Raw genomic sequence first — 7122 nt, forward strand, 5'->3', positions numbered from 1 at the left:
TAAAAGCTGACACGGTCATGGTGTCTCTTCATGCCAACATAACACTAATTAAGACAGAACATTTCTGGGAAACTTTAAAATCTGATGTCTGTAACTTTTTTTATTGAAGAAAAATTCTTCAAAGGAATTTTTTTTATATTTACAACATCAAACATGTCATTTTCTCTCTTAAATTCTTTTCTATCAGACTCACATCTCAAATACTTTTATTTCTCTCACAGACATCTTACATTGTAGAAAATTTGGTTGTTAGCTCTTCAGTTTTCTGCTTCTCAATTGATCACTTCCTGTATTCAAAGCACTTTCATCTTTTTCCTTTTTTTCTGGGCCAAAAAACCTTATTTTTTCCTTCAGTATTGTGGTTACTTCTTAAGAGTGTTGTATTGATTTGTTTAATTCTAATTCCAACATTTCTGATCTGTGTACTTTAGTGTCTCCAAATTTGTGTATCCTAACCTGCCTCTGCTTTGTTTGCTATTATCTGGACAGTTTATTAAATCACTTCACCTCAAATGTCATTCAAATCAACATTTCATCTTATTATTATAGGGTTAGCTTAGTCCTTCAAAATTCATATGGTAAAAACCTAAATGTTAGTACCTCAAAACATAATTCATCTGAAAATTATATTCTGTATTCCCAAACTAGTTCTGGTTATATACTGACATAAATTGTTATTAAGCATATATTAACATACATAGGGCATGAACATATACTTATGTAAATTGTGATGGAGTCAGGTGGGATAGGATGTACCTATAATCCAATATGATTCGTGTCCATAAATAAAGGGAACATTCAGACACAGTAAAAACAGCTTCAGACTCTGTGAAGTTGAAGGCAGATTTGGATAACATTTCTACTAAGCAATAAGTCCAAAGATGTTCAGAAAAAATAACTGCCTAAGTCAAAGGAAGGATAAGAAACATTTTTTCATCTTACTTCTCAGATTGTACCAACCCTACTAAAACCTTATTTTTGGATCTAGTTCCCTGAACTCTGGAATGATAAACTTCCAGCAATATAAACATTCAATTTGTGACTCTTGTTTTACTGCCTTTCTGTGAAAGCAAGGTAGATTTCATCTGAAATGATGCCATCAAATTGATACTGGCAGTTCCTCCGATACCTAGAATTCAGTCTTGCATGTGCAATTATTTATTTAGGCTTCTATTTAGCCTTTTATTTTTAAGTTATTTTATTTTTGTTTGTATATGTGTGTCATGTGTAAGCCTTTCACTCTGGGCACCAGCAAAAGTCAGAAGGTGCTGTCAGATCCCTAGAAACTGGAAATTCTAAAGGTTATAATACACCAGAACTGAGGGATCGAGATCAAATTCTGGTTTTCCAAGAAGCTTTTAAATGCTGAATCATCCCTTCAACCCATTAATTATCATACTAAATTAACATTTCAGTTCCTTTATCACTACTCCAATCTTGCTTCTATTTTTCTCTCAGTAAATTGGATGTCAATTGCTGAGGTAAGAAACGTTAAAGACATTTTAAGAAGGATTTGCAGCGCCCTAGGAGGAACAACAATATGAACTAACCAGTAACCCCGGAGCTTCCTGGGACTAAACCACCAATCCAACAGTACACATGGTGGAACTCAGGGCTCTAGCTACATATGTAGCAGAGGATGGCCTAGTCAGGCATCAATGGGGGGAGAGGCCCTTTTGGTCCTGTGAAGGTTCTATGCCCCAGTATAGGGGAATGCCTGGGCCAGGAAGCAGGAGTGAGTGGGTTGGGGGGCAGGGGTAGTAGAGAGAGGATAGAGGATTTTAGGAAGGGAAACTAGGAAAGGGGATAACATTTGAAATGTAAATAAAGAAAATTTCTAATAAAAATACAAACAAACAAACAAACAAAAGAAACCTTAAAGACATTCTTTCCCTCAGTGCTGAGATACAAAGGATCCCAAACTTCATTGGAAGCTCAAAACATGTTTCCCTTTAACCTTTTCTCATCGGTGCATTGAAAATCAACGTCGGTATATTTCTCTTGTCATTTCTTTCATCTAAACTATGAAAACATAAATGAATGAAACCAGGTCTTCACTATGTATTCCTTATATCAGTGACTTTTCCATTACTGTAACAAAATACCTGAGGCAAACAACTCATAAAGCAATTTCAGTTTAGCTCTCAGTTTTGTGTGTTTCAATTATTATTTCCAGCTGTGTTCAGACAGTACATCCTGACTTGAAGTACATGTTGAACCAACACTTTTTTTTCCTCATGGCCCCAGAGAAGCAAAAGAATAAGAAAGAGGGAGGGCTTAATGTCTCCTGATTCCCTTCAAGGTGACACAAAAGAGCAGAATGCCTTCTGATAGATATGCTTCAGCTCTTGAACTGTCCATCTCTTGCTAACGGCACCATGCAGAAAACTAAGTCTAAGCTTAATCACTTACCTTTGTGTTCATCAAAGAACAGAAACATGGCATATGATATGACAATTTTTTGCTTATTTATTTATTCATTTATTTTGTGTATAAGCCTACATGTATGTATGTGTGCTATATGCCAGGTACCCCCAGAAACCAGATGAGGGTGTCAGTTTCCCTGGAATTGGAGTACATGTGGTGGTGAGGCTCTTCATGGTTGCTAGGAACTGTAACCAAGTACTCTCCAAGAACAGAAGGTACCTGTAACTGCTGAGAGATTGCTCCAGCTCTGCTATGGTAGAGCAATTGGCATTGTCTTATGATTCTATATAAAATCCGTTTTTTCCTTTCCTGCATAAAACCCACCAACAATTCCTTCTTAGTTCATTGTATTTCAAAGCAATGATTTTCAACTAGAGGCTATTTCAACCTTACATCCTCTTCTCCACGCTCAAGTGGATTTCAGATTGTATGGAGACTTTCCTGACATTTACAATTAGAATAAAGAGTGGTATTGGAATGTATTAAGGAGAGACCTGGGCTGTGGATGAACATCCTGGAGTGAACAGAAGGACCGCTGATTTCAGCAGAGTGAGGATCCCATGCTGCAGAACCCTAATGTCTTCTTTAGCTCAGATGCCATCGCTTCTCTTCATTCAGTCTCTTCCCAGTTCTTTGTATCCACTTCCACTTGTCCTTGGCAAATGTAGTAGGGCCAAGAGCTCTTGTGGTCACTGCTCCTTCCTCATTTTCATTAGCTTATCTCCTCCTTATTCACTTTTAGATTCAAAGTCACCACCTCAGAAAGCCTCCTCAGGAGTCTCCATGTAAAAGTCTCACCTTTGTGGGAACTTGTTACATGCCCTGATTTAGTGTCCAGTCATCATTATTTGCATGCATTCTTTTGATTTTAATGTTTATATCAAGCCACTACTAAACCATTATCATTGCCTTAACTGAAGTGGAAGCTTCCTAATTAATATTAATAATCTTCTTTGGTTTTGCTTGCCAATCTAGGCTTAACTCCTAAGGCATTCAATAATTTTGTGAAATGGATGAGTTAGTTAGCTAAACTTCCAGAGCCAGAGGCCAGTAGAAAAATCATGATTAGAAATTTGGGACTTCAGCTAGGGTCACCCTCATATCCTCTTAGGAACCTCCCCAATCCCAGGTCTCTGAATTTTCCTAGAGATGCACACCCCCAGACTGATTTCTCTTCTCACTCCTCACCCTATCACCCCCATGCCTGCTATCCCTGTCAATCTCACTCAGTTTTTTTCTCCCCACTTTCTCTCTCACCCAGTTCCCTCCCCCTCTCTACTCAATCCTATGTCTATTTTATCTCCCCCTCTGAGTGAGATTCAAGTATCCTCCCTTGGATCCTCTTTGATATTTAGCTTCTTTGTGTCTGTGGATTGTAGCATGGTTGTTCTGTAATTTAGGCCTAATATCCACTTCTAAGTTAGTACATTCCATGTGTGTCTTTCTGAATTTGGGTTACCTCACTCAGGATGATATTTTCTAGTTCCATCCATTTCTATGAAATTTAATAACGTCATTGTTTTTTTTTTTAAGTTTTAAAATGAGTTTATTGAAGAATAATCTTATGAAGGCAACCACTTTTGATTTGTCATTAAAAAAAGTTACATTTCTTTATGCTGTGTACTAAAGGTCATTTAAGAGAACAGAGTCACATGCTTCTCTCTGTGGGACCCTTGGGAAGTATATATAGCACAGTGTTGTCATTTCTGCACCGGGAGAATAAATTAAAAACAAAGACTCTTCTATGTTTCTCTTCAAAAAGCGATGAAAATAACAGAAGGTAGCATTAAAAAAAGCTGCATTTCTCTACTCATTCTGTAGTATTCGAGCCAGTATTTTTACCATCACGGGCTACAATTTTCACTTTATCCACTTTAATAAGTTCTGTCACCTCTCTGAATTCAACATCATTCAAAAGAAAAGTCCAAACATTATGGCAGAATCTGCATGTATTTAGAGAGCCCCTGAAATTGACCCAGTTCCTGACTCTCTGAGTCAATGCTGAATTTATAGCTTTATCAAACTGAAGTAGAACTTGAAGGGCAAGCTGGGCGGTGATCTGTTGAGACTGTATGAGCTCATCAAGGCTCTCTTGAAGACTGTTCCCCAAAGTTGTATTTCTGTATAACTGATAGGCCATGGCTTAAAAGGAAGCAATTACTTTTTCTTCAGGCTTGCATTGATGTCCTGAGGGAAGGCGCTTCCGCCATGGCGGTAGCAGAGCCAGGTAGGGAGCCGGCTGGACCACCCCCTCGGGCCATGGAAACCGCAGCCTGTAATTGTTCTTTTAATAGTTGAACAGTATTCCATTTTGTAAATCCACTACACTTTTTTTTATCAGTTCTTCAGTTGAGGGACATCTGGGTTATTTCTTGTTTGGGGATATTATGAATAAAACTGCTATGAACATAGTTGAGAAAGTATTTTGTGGTATGGTGGGGAATTTTTTAGGTATATGCTTAGGAATGGAACTGTTGGGACTTAAGGTAGAAGTGAAGGAGAAACTTCCAAAGGAGTTGTACCACACCCACCAGCAATGCAATAATGTTGTACTTGCTGTACATCCTCTTCAGCATGTGCTATCACTCAAGGTTTCGATCTTAACCATTAAGGACATTGAACATTTTTTTAAATGCTTCTTGTCCATCAGAAATTCCTCTCTTAAGAAATCTCTGTTTAGCAGGGCATGGTGGCGCACGCCTTCAATCCCAGCACTCGGGAGGCAGAGGCAGGCGGATTTCTGAGTTCGAGGCCAGTCTGGTCTACAAAGTGAGTACCAGGACATCCAGGGCTATACAGAGAAACCCTGTCTGGAAAAAACAAACAAACAAACAAACAAACAAAAAACACCCCTCCCCCACACCCCGCCAAAAAGAAAAAGAAAAAAAGAAAAAGAAATTTCTGTTTAGATAGGACTCCTAGTAGCAGGGGATATGGAGCTTTCAGTGGCCACCTCCTGTAGCCAAGTGTAACCTCCCCCAAGCCTGAAGCAGGCTGAGCCAGACCTTGACCTTTTCTGTCACAAGGAGATTACCTAAAATTGAGCCTTCCTAGATCACTCTATTGTTCAGCCACTGTCACTGTTCCTCTTCAAGAAACTGCTACCTGTGGGGAGGCTGCCAAGCTATTCTGGAGACAACACCCTATCCTGCACCCAGACCTGCAGCTGGTTCCAGGTTCCAAGGATGAATTGGCCGGAATGGGCCTCCCCCCCCCCCCCCATAAGTGCATTCGCAATTAAACATTTGAGCCTTGATCAGGAACCTTGTGTTGGCTCCATTTTTCTCTTGTCCACCTAGTTCCCCTCTCTTTTCAGCCCTGGTTTGTCTCCCAGGTGAAACCCAGTTCATGTGAGCCATGGGTCGGTTTCCAAAAGTTTGGTGTCCAAACATGGGACCTAGGGAATGGAAAAAAAAAAAAAAAAAAAAAAAAAAAAAAAAAAAAAAAAAAAAAAAACGCTGGAGGAATGCTGCTTGGTAATGAGCTCCACGGGAAGAAAAAGAATCAGAGATTTCGAATCCGGACATGGTGAAGCAACAGGTAGTGTTGCTGGAGGTGCGGAAGATACAGGCTAAATTTGGAATCAGTGCTAACTCAACGCTGGATTCACTTAGGTCAGTAGCAAATTTTCAGAACTAGGAACTGATCAGGAGGTTGTCCACAGTTTTCAAAAAGCTCCTTTAGGCAAGAGGAAAAAGGGTTTAAATTAAATAATCAGGTGGATGTCCACAGACAGGAGCTGTATCAGGCGGCAGAAACAGGGTTTGTAATAATAAAATAATATAGAGGAAAGTGGATTTTGAAACTCTCCCAGAGGCAGAGAGAAATTTGGGGGGACGCCCTGCCTTTTTCTCGCTAGCCCTTACAGCAGAAGTTCTGTGCCCACTTTATGTTGTCTAACGTCTAGTCTAATGTCTGGTGTACTGGTTTGTTCATGTGTCGATTCATGTGTGTTCGTGTCTAGTTGTCTGAATGACTGAATGTTCTGTGTTTCATGTTGGAAAATAAAGATAGCTAAAACTTTATCTGCTGGTTCAGCAAGAGAATGGCCACACGTTTTAGCCAGGATCAGGCACAGCAGGAGAGCCACTGCTGGAAAAGCTACTTTCAAAGAAAGGGAGTCTGCAGCCTCTTAGTTTTGGGGCAGAAAGCTGATAGATGGTTTTTTCCTGGAGGGTTCTCTGCAATCGTGATTATTATGTTTAGCTAATGACAAGGTGCTTTTTATCTTATAATTATAGCTAGAAATTTTGAAATTCTTTGATTGGTCTAAATTTATTAGACCCGTGTAGCTGCTTCATTTGGTTTTTTACTGGTCTTAGAGGTGTAATATGCTCTGCGTGTCTTCATCACAAGAGTATTAGCTTTTAAATTAGTGGGTATGATCAAAAAGGTGTAACACTGGTTACTAGAAAGTTGGCTTTAACCTGGTAACCTAGGTTTGGAGTCTTTCCAACACGTGGCATAAGGCAGGCCAAGAGGCTGGGCTTCTAAGGATACTTCTAGTTGAGATAATATTTAATGTGATTCTTATCCTAGAAAATAGAATTAAAGATAAGATTTAAAGCAATTTCTCTTTAATGAAGCATTAAAATCTGCACTGTCATGCATTCATAAGTATAAATTGACAGCCAAATTTTGCAACATGATAGTGAAGTTTTGATGTTTGTTCTAAGGTGATAAATTGTTTTGAAA

General features: G+C 39.1%; 1 pseudogene; it reads right to left on the reverse strand.

The window, feature by feature from the left end:
- Nucleotides 1–4179: 4179 nt before the first annotated feature.
- LOC110290323 (transcription initiation factor IIA subunit 2 pseudogene) lies at nucleotides 4180–4663 on the reverse strand (annotated as a pseudogene).
- Between the last annotated feature and the right edge of the window lie 2459 nt (nucleotides 4664–7122).

The sequence above is a fragment of the Mus caroli genome, unplaced genomic scaffold (genome assembly GCF_978045245.1).
Source record: "Mus caroli unplaced genomic scaffold, Mus_caroli_1 scaffold_2, whole genome shotgun sequence".
NCBI classification, from domain to species: Eukaryota; Metazoa; Chordata; class Mammalia; order Rodentia; family Muridae; genus Mus; species Mus caroli.